Source organism: Euprymna scolopes, chromosome 44 (assembly GCF_053919585.1).
Source record: "Euprymna scolopes isolate OS-2025 chromosome 44, ASM5391958v1, whole genome shotgun sequence".
Lineage (NCBI taxonomy): Eukaryota > Metazoa > Mollusca > Cephalopoda > Sepiida > Sepiolidae > Euprymna > Euprymna scolopes.
Window position 1 is genome coordinate 30450118 of NC_136525.1, and position 16764 is coordinate 30466881.

At 36.7% G+C, this 16764-nt stretch overlaps 1 long non-coding RNA gene across 2 annotated transcripts in view; it reads left to right on the top strand.

The window, feature by feature from the left end:
- Positions 1 to 16764, top strand: part of LOC145268758 (uncharacterized) — a 467671-nt gene that overhangs the window by 424835 nt on the left and 26072 nt on the right. The window lies entirely within an intron of this gene.

The following is a 16764-nucleotide window of genomic DNA, read 5'->3' on the forward strand; positions in this document are numbered from 1 at the left end:
ATTTGCTAGTTAAGGCATTAAGAGAAACCGCAATTAATTGTAGTTATAAATTGCATGACAAAAAAAGTGAAAAAATGCTGGATATGTAAAAAATATATGAAAACCATAATTACATATAATCCGATTGGAAAGCCTTCAAAACAGTTGAAATAATAGCAATTTTTTTTTTCGGATAGTGCACAGTAGCCCAAAGAGAAGTCGGTCTACAGTCAAATAGGATCGAGCAATAAAAGGAGAGAAAACCAATATGCGAACCTTCATCACCGGCTTAATTAGAAAAAGTGATTTCAGATTAAATTTTACAGAAATTAAGATCAGGCTAAAGGGGAAAAATCAGTCTGTGAAAGCTCGTATTACTCTGACCGGAAATTGACTTGACAGAACGAAACATATTTTTTTGTAAAGTATTAAATTCGATGTCATTATTAAAAAAAAGTAGGGAAGTGAGGATTATAAAGTTTTAAGAGTGGCAGAATCTTAGCTAAGGCTGTCGAAAAGTCATGATAATGATAAAGATGAAATAATAATAATAATAATAATAATAATAATAAAATCAAAGTAATTCTAATAATAGTATAGTCAATGATCACGTGTAATAATGATAGTAATTTAGTAATTATAGTAACAAATTTAGTAGTAATGATAAAATAAAAAATTAGTAATAATGATAAAAAAGTAATAAAGATGGCAATAATAATAATATTTCTAAAGCTACTACTGTTAAAAAAATAGTAATAGAACTAAACATAATAGCAACAACAGTGATAGTGACACGAATGATGATGTCAATCATATACCGATATTGACAAAAAGTGTGTATATATATATATTTATATATATATATATATATATATATATATATACAAAAATACATACACATACTTACCCACATTTATACATACATAAATACACCCATAAACATACGCGCACACATATATACAACTCACAAAACATACATATACATAGACATATATATAAAAAAATTACACACACACACACACACACATATATATATAATTATTCAGAATAATGAAGTACAGTAAATCTACTGGTGTGCAAATCCAGTGATTAATTATCGGTCTTACAAAATATTATTGATTGTAATATTTTATATAAGACTATCCATGCTAAATAAAATTGCTCAATATACTAGATAGAGCAAATAAATCATAATTTAGGAATTTAAGATTTGTGATTTGAAAAAGGTTAATTTCAAATATAGAAATTTCCTTAACCCATGAGTTTTCTCGGAGGAAAATATTAGCAAATATTATAAACTGTTTGCACCTGATTTGCTATAGGTAATAGACATAGGAAATCAAATGTTTTTACAGTTTTTAAATCATTTTAGCTACATAGAATAAGGGAAAGTGTATACAATCCAATATATACATATTTCCACAGGTTTTCTTTAGTTTGATTGGATCTGTCTCTATGTCTGTCCTTGTGGCCATGTCACTAGTAAGGGTGCTGGAGGTAAACGTTTCGTCTGGGCTGACATTATCCGCCTGATAGTCAGGGACCTGAACCTTGGATTAACCACTAAGGAGGCTGTCCTATCATCAGGCGCAAAGTACTGGGACTGCTGTATTTCCATTTGGTGAATGGATTCTGGACCATGCAGTAGTCTCTGGTGGGGCCTCTCGATGCCATACTAGTGGGTAATTGTTACGGCTTTACCTTTTCATGTGCTCCAAAAAAAAAAAAAATTCCTGTCTTTTTCTCTCTTACTTTCCCTCTCTATCCTGCTCTAACCAAGTATGCCGACCTGTTCCACAAATCTCAAAACCTCAACATGAAACATCTCTAGAAAAAAAAATGAATAAACCTAGAACCCCATCCTCCAACGTAGACCCCTACTATCAGGTCTCCTTCTCCAACATCAGGGGTCTACGTTCCAACCTTCCAGAGGTTGAAACTCAATTACAGGAGACGAAACCGGACATATTCTTTCTAGGCAAAACTGGAATAGGGCCGACCACTTCCCTAAATTAGTTCATAATTAACGGATACTCTAACTTAACATCTAAATCTGACCCCCAAGATTGCCATGGGCATGGAATATGTGCCTACATTAAAGATGACTTCCCATGTGGCAGGGATATCTCTAGAGAAGATCCTAATTTACCTTATATGTGCTTCCAAGTTGCACTTGCTTACACCACTGTATTTATATTTGCCCTCTATCGGCCCCATAACAGCAGAGTTACTATCTTTAACAGCATATCTGAGAAAATAGACTGCACATCCCTCGGCTAACATCCACATATATGGTGACTTCAACATGAAATGGCTGACCCACTTAAATAAGACGGACGATGAGGGGAGGTTTTGTCATGATTTTGCCATTGCTTATGACCTCACTCAGATTGTTTGCGAGCCCACCCGTGTGCCCGATACTACAGGTTAATATGCAAGCCTTCTAGATCTTTTTCTCTCAACTTCCCCTGAGCTATGTTCATGTTCCATTCTTTCTCCTCTAGGATCCTCCGACCACTTTATCGTATCAGTTAAGATAAAAATGAAACATGCCCCTCCACCATACTGTATACCGATACTCTATGGCTGATTGGGATAGCTTCCGTACATTTATATCTGATCTACCTCTGCATTCCATGTTTAAAAAAGATGTGTTCTCTATAGTATCAGACCTCATCGAATGGTTAATTGTAGGCATAGACCGATTCATACCATCTAAAAAATTCCAACAAAAACCTAACAGCCAGCCATGGTTCTCCCCAGAATGTGCTGCTGCCATCATGCACAGAAATAACTTTTTCCATAGCTACCAACATAATAGATGCACTGAGACTAAAGCTGCTTCCAGGAACGCCAGCAACCACTGTAAAAGAGTAATAAAAAATGCAAGAGAGCTATATCCCCAGTCTGTTAAATCCAAAGTAGCTGATCAGCGGCTTGGTTCCCACCAGTTTTGGCAAATAACAAATAGGATCCTGAACAAAAGTGTGCGTTCTATCCCAACCATTATCAATGGACCAGAGGTCATCTCGTCAGTTTCAGACAAGGACAAGCTATTTACAAAGAACTTTACAGCTAATTCTACCCTATGAGACGAAAGCCATCAACTCCCCATATTTCCTCCTATAACACAGAATACGCTAGGTAACATACAAATATCTGTGCATGAGGTCATCAAGCTAATCAAGAACCTTGATTCCAGTAAAGCAACTGGCCCTGACGACATCCTAATTACAGTGTTAAAAAAGCTTCAACCAGAACTTACTCCCATACTTACGGAACTGTTTAAGCGTTTCCTTAAGGAGAAGTGCTTTCCAACATCCTGGAAAACTTCATCTGTATGCCCTCTACAGAACTCAGGTAATAAGTCATCTCCCTTTCAATACAGACCAATAAGTCTCCTGTGGGTCATGAGTAAGTTGCTGGAATCCATATTAAATAGAGAAATAGTCAACCACCTCAGCAGAAATAACCTTCTTAGTGACACACAATATGGTTTCCGTTCTGCAAGATCTACCACAGATGTGCTAACGGTTATATCTCATAGGATTAGGGAATCTCTTGACAAAGGCTTCATTTCTAGGACAATTGCTCTTGACATATCAAAGGCCTTCAACAAGGTATGGCATAAAGGTTTACTTCACAAGATTTCCAGTTACGGTATAACTGGAAATGTTCTCTCTATCATTAAATCATTTCTCTCCGATAGGCTCATAAGAGTAGTGGTTGATGGACGAAAATCAGAGGCCTGCAGTATTAATGCTGGAGTCTCTCAAGGGTCAATCCTGGGCCCAACTCTCTTCCTGATCTACATCAATGATCTCCCTAAACACATACTTAAATCATATGTTGACATCTATGCTGATGACACGACCATCTTCGGCAACACATCAAAGGCTGTAAATAACAAAGCTCTCTCTGATTCTCTCTCCTCTGATCTCGAGCACGTGGTTCAGTGGGGGAAGAGGTGGCTGGTTACTTTTAATGCATCTAAAATCAAACTCCTATCTTTACATCATCAACACTCTGATCGCCGTCTGGCATCAATTGAAATGGATGGCTTTCATCTAAGAGAAGCCCATGTTTTGCCAAGCTTCTGGGTTTGACTTTCACTCCTGATCTGAAATGGAACACGTACATCAAGTCTGTTGCCAAGGTCGCTGGAAAGATGGTAGGATCCTTCTACCGCTCCAGAAGATATCTCACTACTCATGCAATTCTCTATCTATATAAAAGCCAAGTACGTCCAAGGATGGAATACTACTGCATATCTGGGCAGGAGCTGCTAAAAACAGCCTATCCTGCCTTGACAGAGTACAAAATAGACTTTGTGGCTTAGTGGGGATGCTCTTTTCTCTTCCCTGCAGCCTCTCTTCCACAGAAGAAACGTTGCAAGCCTATCTTTGTTTCATCGTTATTTCCATAGCAGGTGCTCGTCTGAACTCCAATCTCTGGTCACCCCTCGCCAATCTTTTACGAAAAACACTTGTCTAACTGAATCCACTGTCAAAAACTTTCCCCACTCAATATCTATGCCTAAATCAAAACGTAGATTCCATGAACAAAGCTTCTTTCTTAGAACTGCACGTCTGTGGAACTCTGTTCCGTCTGCCTACTTGCCACCTGACTACAACCTGGATGTCTTCAAGTCCAACATAAACAAATTCCTGATGAACCGCCCCCTTAAGTAGACACTTTATTAAATCTTCACACTAACGTACTGTACTTACAATAACCCTTATCCCTGAGTTGCTTCCGAGCCTTGATAATGATGACTACCTTGTAAAAAAAAAAAAATATCCGGCAAATCTTTGATTATGTCAATCCGGTAAAAAGTTATTTTAATATATCTACTTTTTACCGGATTATTATTTTCATATATATACTTTTTAACCGATTGCTTGCTTTCCATCTGATTATAATCTGATTGTCTTCAAGTCCAACGTAAACAAGTTCTTGATGAACCGTTTCGTCTTTATTTCGAGACTTCCTCTGGATGAATCTCGAAATAAAGACGAAGCGTTGATTAACACATAACTCGGTTTTTTCCTTTTCACTTCTCTATTTTGTCAGAATACTATTTCCATTGTTCTCATCATAGAAAATAATATATAGAAAATAATATATAGAGAGAAAAGGTGGCAAAAATTATATAGAGAGAGACACAGGCTGCAAAAAGAAAGTCTGTACTTGTAATTTTTTCAACAACTGCAAATTTAAACAAAATATACTTCATTTGATTGGCCTTTTATTCTTCTATAATTTGACCTGTTCATATTTGACTTTTAATTGAACACTGCCAGTGTTTTGGTGCTCTTGCAGTCTTTGTTACCGTTTTCTCATCACATTTCGGTCTGCGGCCGATTTCTCGATTGGATAAACTAAAAAGGTGGAAATTAATGAGCTTCTTACAATCACTAAGAGAAAGTCATGGCATATGGACTAAATGTTACGTTGTATAACCTGGAATAACAATTACGATTAGAGATGCTTTGTTGCTTGGAATTTTATTGCAATTTTAAACTGATTTAGGAGCAATAATTTAAGAAGTGAATTTGTTGCTGCGGACTTTCTCAATTTGAAGTTATTTTTTACATTGACGTGAACACTAGAATAAATAGAGAGAGGGTTTGTAAATTCGTTTATGTTGGAAATGGGGTTTGTGATCTTTTAATAGTATGTACGCTTCTTTTTTTGTGCAATTTAGTTACTCTATCGCTAATATCAAGTTTATTAGATTTTGTTTTACCATTAAAATCTATTTTCTGAACAATATCAGAGTTAGACTTTTGTAGTTGGTTTTAATGTTTTTTCCAATTATTGTATTTCACAAATTAAAAGTTAAAATAAATACTATAATTAAAAAAAAAAAGATTTAATATAACTAGAAAGTACAAGTCTAATTTAGCCCCTAAAGCAAGTGGGTCGGATCTTTAAAGAAAAGTTAGCGTATAACAAAAAATAAATAAATAAACAATAAAAAACAAATATAAAAAATGAAAAAAATTGAACGCCGAACTGCGAGGTTTATAGACGGACAATATGACCTTAATTTGATGGACTTTCTTCACAGTCTACACATTTTGAAATTGTCTGAAAGATGAAGTATCGCTTTCTGACATTCTCTTTGTCATTCGTTACTAGATTCAACTATATTCATTTGTACTTCTTTTTTACCTTTCCTCTCTTCCTTTCTTCTTCTCTTTCTAAATCAATATATACTTTCTCTATATACTTTCCTTTCTTTTACCGCCCATCTTTCATACACCCTCACCCCCTCAAACAAACTTTTAAACCCCCTTCCCTCTTTTTCGGATTCCTCACGCTTGACATGGTAAAATATTTTTCTCCTCTAAACCTCAAAACGTTCTTAAACTTTGTTAATTTTTAATTTTTGATGAAATCAATAATGATCGAAACGGTCTGCACATCGTAGCAAGATATGACTATTTACATAACGAAAATAAAAAAAATATAATTTGTTCTTTTTGATTGAGCACTATCAACGACCTTTGTTGGAATTTAATGATTCTTTTGAATATTTACAACCTGGAATATATATATATATATATATATATATATATATATATATATATATATATATACTTTTACTATGTGCTGACGAAGTGATTATTAATAAAAAACACATGCAGATGCATATATAGAAATATACACAAGATATTTTTTATATTCATTGAACATGTTTCCATATTAACGATTATGCCAACAAATTTGTATTTTCAGTTTGCATATCTATTATAGCTTGTTACGAATAATCAATGAACAAACGCATCGCATCACGAAATCCGTGTAAATGCGACCAAGAATTTAATCCCATTGATATGCAGGTTTTCTCGGGTCAGAATATTTATGTTTGGCAACGAAATTAGCAATAGATAAGCAAACAAATTCCGAATTAAGGCAATATCCTTGTATGATTAAAGAAATAATGCGATGAAAATAAAGTTTTGTGAAAGTGCTTTTGTGAAGTTCCATATAAGTTAACAAATTTACCGAATTTTCATTACTAATGATTACTATATTGTCCAATTTCTACTGTACACTCTTTAACCCTTATCCTTGAGTGGCCTCTTGGCCTTGATAATGTGATGATGCCTGTGTAAAAAAAAAGTGCGCGTGTGCGTAAATTTGGTAAGAATAAAAAACACTTAGCCGTTGTCAGCGTGAAATCGAATGAATGTAGGCGTCTGTATCTCATTTGTCACTTTTTATTTTATCACCTTTTCTGTTTTAATGGAGTCCATTTTTTAAATATACCTTTTATCTTTTTTTTACTCCTATTTTTCATTTATTTTTGTTTTCTGTTTTAACGTTGTTTCTTTTTTTTTTTTTTTCATTATTCTTGCTATTTCTCTGTTCATATGTAATATCGTTTTCCCGACGTTTCTGCATTTCCTCTCGTGAAAGTTAACAACATTTCAGTGACGGTCTATTCTTTTTTCTGCCTGTCTGAATTATTTTGTTGCAGGGGGTCGATCAAACAAATGCGAAGCTTTCTTGAGAATTTAATTTCACTGCGACATACTTCTTACTGAATTTGTAAACCGTTTTCGGCACCAAATTATGCCAAGAGTTAAAAGTCCCAGCCTCTGCATTCTCTTCTTTGACTTGAGTTACATCAAGGATGGCGAATTCATATTTCTTGGTTCATGATAGGCACCGCCAAAAATGGCCGAAAAATCAAGTTGTTGTTGTTTTTTTAAAACGAAATTACATTTATTAAAATCCATTATTTCTGAGTAACTTTTTTTTTCCAGAAAGATAAAACCCTGAATTTTTCATATAGAAAACAGAATAATGTAAAACTTTTTCTACTATTTTTAATTAAATTTTCCCCAAAAGTTAAAAATTGACATTTTTTGTCTTGCACTGTGGAAACTTTTTTCACTTAAAGGTAGAGGTTAACAAGGATTTTGCAACAATGGTTTGTTGCGACCTGTGACTAGGTAAAAATTGTAGAACCTTGTCGGTCTGGTAATAAGGGTAACGATTCAATTTCCTTCAACTCCAATCCCAAACTGAAATCACAACCAAAATTCAGTTCACTCCATCCCTCTTATAATCCAGTTAGCCAATCAAATAAGTTAAACGTAACAACTACCAATATAAAAAAAGTCATTACCCACACAAAAGGTTTCTGCTGCCACTCTTCCTGAGAGTCGCAGGTAAGTGCTTCAAGTTTTCTCAACACCCTCCCACTAAACAGAAAACAAAATCAATTGTTATTGATTTTGTAAAGCCTTCTCAATATACATATTCCTCATTCTTGATCCCCAGAGCAGTGGTGACAAACCCAATCCTTTTCATCTGGCGGAGCTGCACTGATCTCAACGCATCTAAAATGGAACCAGTTATCACATTGATCACAGCAGATCATGGCCGATCCGTCATCAGGTTTATTACATCCGGGACAAATCCAAACCTGCTCACTCTCCTGTACTAAAGTGGGTTCCTCAAAACTGGTTTCTGACCAAGAAATTCCTTCTATGGACTCCCAGTCATCATAACAAGGTTCCAGACCATCCTCTTGTGGTTCATATTCCGCATGTAGTTCTAGCGGATATAGATGTTTAAGAGAATATGTTTTCACACTCCCATCACCCCGTCGTATCTGTGCCGATCATACCATGCCATCGTCTCCCGGAAACAATTCTTCTACTCTCCCCAATGCCCAGAAGGGTCGAGACTTGTTTGGGAGTTTTATCGTCACAATATCTCCAGGCCGTACCTTATTAGATATAGTTGGATAACGATCTTGTTTATGTTCTCGAAGAGAGAGTAAATAATCCTCGTTCCATATCCGTTTAAACTCCTTAAGCAGCTCATCCCAGTTCTTCAAAGATTCCAACAATATCTGTCTGGACGGCAGTTCCCCTTCATTAATTGGTTGAATCTCCATTCTAAGAAGAAGTCCAGGGTTTTGATCTGGGCGAAGGAAGTGATTGGGTGTAATTACATCCAGTCCATAGTCGTTCGAACTCACATAGGTTAGCGGTCTATTGTTCACTGCCCGTTGGACATCTGAAATGGCTGTCCACAGCTCAGATTGACTGTAAATATACCTTCCAACAGTTTTATAGAGGCATTCCTTTAATGTTTTAATCATGCGTTCCCAAATTCCTCCATACCAAGCCGAATGAAGAGGGATCTTAACATGCTTTATATTATACTGCCCAAATTTATCATCAAATTCGGAAGAAGTTAGGGCCTGATTTAGTAAACTAACTCCACAAGAAATGACTTTGCATTGTCACTATATATGTGAGAAGGCAAGCCCCACATGTTTGAAAACCTGATGAAGGCCAGTATAAATGTGTGCACTGTCATGTCCTCAACCAGTTCTAAATGCACCGCTCTGATTTCCAAGCATGTAAATATGAGAATGTAAACCTTAGATTGAAGATTTTGGTTTTGAACCCACAGGTGTTCCGTATAATCTATCCCTGTATGTAAGAATGGCCTTACCAGATTTACTCTATGTTTAGGCAGGTCTGTCATCTTAGGATACGGAAAATGTATCGAGTTGATTTTCTGACAAATAAAGCAGTCCTTCAATATTACCTTCACAGCCTGTCTGCCTTGAGGTATCCAAAATCCTGACATCCTGATCCTACTAAGTGTAGCCGGCACACCCAAGTGTTTAGCCCTCTCATGCTGATCCTTCACAATTAGATTAGTCAAGGGATGATTCTTCCCGAGCAATACAGGGTTTAAAACCTCATATTGTAGAGTAAAATTTTTTTTGATCCTGCCTCTGGAGCGAACGACACCAGACTTGTCCAGAAATAGGTTTAACTGACTCACAAGGTTCGGAATGGGTTTATCATGAGGTGCATGTAAGAACTTCAATTCAAGGGGAAATGCCTGTTGTTGCATTGTCTTGAACAAGTAGTCAGCAGTTCCTTGCCTCTTGCTTTGGATATAAATTCGAAGACTCTGGAGACCACACGTAGAAGTTTGTTAAAACACGAAAATCTGTCAAAGGCGACGATAGGCTGAGACAAGTTCTCATTACAGGTGTACAACAGGTTCGTACAAACTATTTGCTGGTTGTCTGCACTAAGACAATCCAAAGTACTATCAGGCCAACAGACAGTTCCACCAGACAACCAGTTTGGTCCAACACTCCAAAAGGAGAAATTTTCCTTAAATTTAGTTGTTGTCAGTCCCCTAGCCATTAGGTCCGCAGGGTTCTGATTGGAAAGCACATATTTATACCTGATAGCAAGGTTGTAATTTGCAAGTATCACTTCTTCCATCTGTGTCACATCCTTGAGGCGATTCTTTGTGAAAATGTTTTTATGGCTCGTCTGCTTGGACATCAGCCAAGTGAGTAGAATTTGGGCATCTACAGCCAAATACAAACTTCCAAATTTCGTTCCTTGGTAGGCTCTCAAGATATTACTAAGACATTTAATTGCCAAAAAAACTGCTAATAGTTCCAGCATTGGCAAGGTTTTAGCTTTTAATGGTGCCACCTTTGCTTTAGCAAAAATCAGAGAAGATATACCTCCCTGAACTGCATATACAGAAAACCCATATGCCTTTTTTGAGGCATCTGTGAATATGTACAAATCCGCAACAGTATCGCTATCAAGTACCTGTCTTCTAAACGATAACGAATGAAGCGCCGACAAATCACTAGCTGGTAATCTCCACTTTTCCTGCATTTCCTTTGGAATGGGATCATCCCAATCAATATTAGCCTTCCACATTTCTCCCACCAATATGCGACTTTGAATGGTGACTGGGAGACATAAAGACAATGGGTCAAATACACTAGATGCGGCTGATAGTATTTGACGTTTTGTTGCTAAGTTGGGGTCACAAGTTCGCTGGACTAGGCTGATGGAGTCCGACTCTGGGTCATATCTGTAACCCAGAACCTTTTCCCATGGACAACTGTGAGTTGTCAAAGTCTCATCCTTCCTCATCAATTCCTGTAGCTTTGAGCAATTGGTGTTACATGATCGAAGATCAAATCCTCCTTTCTTCAATCTTTCCTTTATTTCATGATATAGTTTTCTCAACACACCTTCCGAATTATTCGTACTGACCAGATTGTCAACATAAAAATTTGAATTCAACAGTTTGGTGCAATCATCAACTGGAAATCTAGACGCATGATACTTCAATATGCAGTTCAATATAAAAGGGCTTGCGTTAAAGCCGAAGATGATGGTCGTATAACGGTAACATACCAGACGATCATCCCGTTTTAGAAAGAAGCAAAACTTATTTCTATCAGACTGCTTTGATAATCTAATCATCAGAAATGCCTTCCTGATGTCGCCCAATAATGTATACCTATTTGTCCGAAAGAGTAGAGTTAGATTTAACATGTTTCCGGTTAAATTTACCCCTGGGTATGCAGCCTCATTTAAGGATACTCCTCCCTTGACCTTCAATGAACAGTTGAAGACTGGTCGCATTTTAGTAGTTGCTATGCTCTCGATTTTAAAGGCCGGTCGATGAGGGATCCAAACATGTTTATGGAACTGTTTAGGTGAACAATGAAAGGGTTCTATTATGCCCTCTGCCTCTTGTTCGGCAAAAACCTCTAAATATTCCTTATAGAGGCCCTTCATTTCCAGAGTGTGTACCACCCTATCTAACACCTTGAGGGCTACTTGGTGATTAGAGCGCACCTGATCTAATTTATCAGTGTACCACGGTAACTGCACCCAGTACCGTCCCTCCTTAAACTCTATATTTCTCATAAACTCCTCTACCTTCTGGGCATCATAGTCGGACAAGGTGTCATTTTCTGATAGGCCCAAAGACTCCACACTGTAAATCCACTCCAGACCTCTTTCTACAGTACTGTCCTCAAAAGTTTCTTTATAGGGGTCCGAATAAGAAGAACACACGTCAAGAACACTATTAACAATGGAGGTCAGACACTTAACAGTTCTCATGACTTCTCCATAAACTGGAACCTTGTGTTGGATTGTTTTAATTTGATGAGGAAACATGAAATTCCTGGGATCCCCAAAAGGTATCACTCCTCGTTGGGAAAGCCAAGCTTTCCCATTCATACATTTTATCATTTGTAGGGGTTCCATAAATTGTAACAGGTCTACCCCTATTAACCCTTCCAAAGTTATATTGGCATTTCTTCCTAAATCTGTATCCAGGGTGTAATCCAATTTCGTAAGGTTCTCGATCACAATCGGCAAATGCTCCACTGTATGAATGATGTCTAATTCCTTGTCAATAAGGATAGGTAGCTGCTGCTTTACCCCTGGCGTCAACTCCACTGTTGTGGTAAGTCGTCGCTGAAAATTGCAGGTTTTCCTTCCTAGAAACGTAACAATCTCAAGGTTTACCTCTGAAACGGATCTTGGGTCACAAGCCAGATCCTACAAAATTCTTCCACTAAAGTACGAATTTTGACTGCCCGTGTCTATCAAACATCACAGCTTCACAGCTTTGTCCCCTCTTTGTAGTACGATGGTAGTAATCGGCAAAATACACTGCTGCTCACCCAAACCAGTATTGATACATTCATTTGTTGATGTATACGGCATAGGGCACATGATTGTGGTATGGTCCTGGGCTGAACATCGCTCACAATTGCCCTTAGGGCTTCTTTTACAGGGACGCGAATCACTGAAATGATTGTTACTTGTGCACCTATAACATAGTCCGAGTTCTCAACAACGACGCCATCTTTGAGGAAATGTATGGTATTCTTCACAAACTTGAGTGGAATGACCATCCCTCAAACAAAGGTTGCAGGTGGTATGCCTCTCCTGGATATGGAAGTTCTCCAATGTTGGTGTTGTTGTCTCCGGTTTTCTGTCTTGATGAATGTATCTACGAGAACTACCATAATCCAAATCTCTCTGGTTTGCTTCAGGGAGTGTAGCCTTCCAGGATTTTAAGATCCTGATGCCCGTATCTAAAATAGAAGTTAAAGATGGATGCGGTGCCCCTACAGACCTCACTAATTCTTCCTTAAGACGGTTGGACAGTCTTTGGAACAGTATATGAGCCGCTAATGCCCCTCCGCCTGAATTTCTTTCCATAAATCCATATCCCAACATAGAGTCCAACTCCGACAACTCGTATTTAACCTGAGACAAATAGTTCTTAAGGTATTCAATATCATACCTGCCTCGGGTGGACAGTTTGAATAGGCTAGAGAATATCTCCTCTCTAATGCCCTCTTCATCCCAATAATTATCCTTAAGAATTTTTATCGCGGCATCATAATTATTGGATGTCTCCTCAAGATGATGGATTAGCCGAAACGGACGTCCCGTAACACACGTCTTGAGGTAGGTTAATTTTTATCTCCTTGATTTTAATCCCGAAGTGCAATAGTCAAACCTAGTGAGAAAATCTCTCAATGCAAATTTGTTCTCTAAGTCCAGGCCATCAAAACTAGGGCATTTGACCTTAGGCCTAAACATAGAGGTGTCAACTTGAGATTGCTGCATTACATTTGGGAGCATGAAGGGAGGAGAATCATCCTTGTGAACCTCTGCGGTTAAGTTTTGTAGATCTCTTTTCACTTCCTCTTTGAATTCGATAAGGTCATAAGCATGCGGTGCCACCCTATCTCTAGGAAGGAATTTAACCAAGTTTTCCTGAACTTGGTCCACTTTAGAAAGCCACTCGTTTATGTTGTCTGTGGTGTTCTTCAAGGCACATGCATCCACTGCGACTCTTTTCTTTAATTTTTCTAATGTGTATCCGATAATGTTTTTATATCTTTCCTCCGTATCCAAAAGGGCTTCAAGAAGGTGATCCGTTTTTTCTTGCATTCCTAAGGAATCCTTAAGGGAAGACATTTGTTCCGTGGCCATAATAAAAAATAACAGAAGAAGAAAAGGGGAAAATGCACAAGGTCTGCAGACCATTGTTGCAACGTGTGGAAACTTTCTCCACTGAAAGTTAGAGGTTAACAAGGATTTTGCAACAATGGTTTGTTGCGACCTGTGACTAGGTAAAAATTGTAGAACCTTGTCGGTCTGGTAATAAGGGTAACGATTCAATTTCCTTCAACTCCAATCCCAAACTGAAATCACAAGCCAAATTCAGTTCACTCCATCCTTCTTATAATCCAGTTAGCCAATCAAATAAGTTAAACGTAACAACTACCAATATAAAAAGAGTCATCACCCACACAAAAGGTTTCTGTTGCCACTCTTCCTGAGAGTCGCAGGTGAGTGCTTTAAGTTTTCTCAACGTACATAAATACTGCTTTATTTGTCAGAAAATCAACTAAAACATACATAAATATTTAAAAAAAAAGGTTTTGAACTAATTAATTTATTTGTTGTCTAACTAAGATTTAGGGTGATTTTCTATGAGAATATACAAAAATATTATAATATAAGTACCTGGATTTCAAATAATTCCACTTATTCATAGAGGCAACCAGTTACTTCGAGTCTAGATCGACAATATTTACGTTTGTGTTTAATAAAAAGCAAACTATGGAAGACCAAACAGGCAAAAAAAACAACTTATTTTTCAGTGACGAAAATTTCAATGTATTATTAATGCTGAGGCTGGCCAGTACCAGATGGGTGACCATTTGTATGAGTTTGGTTTTTAATGTGTATGTGTGTGGGGGCCAGGCTCCCCAAAATGGGGGGGGGCAATTTAAAGCAGAATAAAAAAAAATTATTTCAGCGCGTTTGGTCCACCGTAGTCGAAAGGCGGCAAACGTTTTCAAACGGGATCGAAAAAATGATGCTATTTTTAACACAAAGGGCACAATATTTATCGAATATTTTTTGTATCGATTCTTCAAAGTATGCCCTGTTTAATAATGGTCATGCATTATTCGGCTCGCTAAAAATAAAAATTGTTAATTTATTTATCAAAGATTTTAAAATGGCTTTTTTCGTATAAATATCAAAAAAAATTTTTTTTTTGTTTTGCTTAACTTAAATTAATTATTTTACTTAACATATTCGCCGAATTTCACACTTCAAAACTCAAAAGCGGGATAATTAAACACAATCGAAGTTCTGATATTCAGACGTCAAAATAAGGTATGCAAACAATTTTTTTTTTAAATCTATGATTCTGTCCCTTACAACAACACAATATGTTGTGTTCAGTTTCAGATGATTATTTTAAGCATATTTGTTCCCCCTCAAAACAAGGGGGGGGGGTTGTAAGCAAAAATATATATATATATATATAAATATCGTTTATGAAAAATAAGTACGCTGTTATAAAGTTCATTCTTCTCTTAATAATCGCTGAAAATTTCGTATTGATCGGATAATTATCTGATTTTTGGTAGATTTTTAAAAAGACGGTCCGTCAAAAAGTACTTATCCCCCTCCCCGTTTTGGCGGTGCCTAGTTCATGAGATGATTTGACAAGTTCCTAGCTGGAGTTGGTCATGTGGGCATTATTTACGCATATTAGTAGTTTCTACTTCGAAAATATGCCTCCGAGCAATAATATGATAGGTGGAGGGGGGGGGGCAAACGACAAAAGCTTACAGGCATGCATTTGATGAGAAAGCGGGGTTTTAGGGATAGCAGATCGAATGTACGCTATGCGAGGCAGTAATAGTTACATAGAGAAATACGAAACTTGTTTGTGTACTATGTGTCCGTATGTGACTAAGCTTATCTTGTGTATTCTATGTCACCATATATATACAAACGAAATCAAACATCTCAAAAATAATAAAATCAAATTAAATTCGACAAGTTTTACTAGTCTATAAAGAACACTACCCTCTCAAGGAAGTAAAACCTTGATGGTCTCATAACATAACATATACTGCATTACTTTCTAAAAAGAAAATAAAAAGGAGGAAGTAATGCTAGGGAGGAGAGTCTCGTGACAAACGAACAACACCTGTATTGTTTGGATTCGTTCGAATTACTCTACTCATCTTGAGTGTTGTTGTCGCAACGTTTCGGTCGATGAAAACCCCGACCTTCTTCAGGTGTATCTTTTCGAACTCAGGGATTTGCACGGAATTTCGAACAGAACCTTGTATTTAATGCACAGAGGTAACATGTTCTAATTCCGTTAGGATTTCTACCAAGTCATGAGAAAGTAATTTGCAAATGTATTTGGAGTATCATCCACTCTGAGGATTGAACCTTCAACCCCCCCCCAAAAAAAACTATACCTTTACAACTGAAATTTACTAAGGATTTTATTCACTACGTTATAGGTCGTTCTAACACTCAAGATGTAAACAGTTATCCAAAAAATTCTAATAATACGAATAATCAATTCACATCTAAAAAATTAAAAAAGGACATCCTTTAAATGAGTAGATAATACCTATTTTATGGCAACAAAGCAAATTATACACGGCCCCTCATTGAATTGAGTACTGAAATATATCAGTTTGAAATCTTTTAGTTCACTGAACTGAGTTTAAAAGATAGTAATAATATATAAATCTTCATTATATGTAAATATTTCTGTAGAATCACATCAATATTGTAGCTAATACATGTATTAATCAATTCGTTAATTATGTCATTAAATACGAAGATGCTTTCCCTTTTTAGCCGAAATATAATTTTCTGCTCGAAAACATCGAAGACCGGAAGTGGGAAAGAAATTTTTAATTTACTTCCGGTCGAGTAAATGTGGAATTGGCCACTTTTCATATTTCAGTAGCAACCAACCAAATTTCTGTCGTTTTTTTAATCAGTTTGAATAACGTAGTTTCGATTAAAAAAGGAATATATAATTATAGACCAGCTTCGATTTTCGATAATCGAAGTACATTGAGAGCACATATTTCCACCCCGGCACAACGAA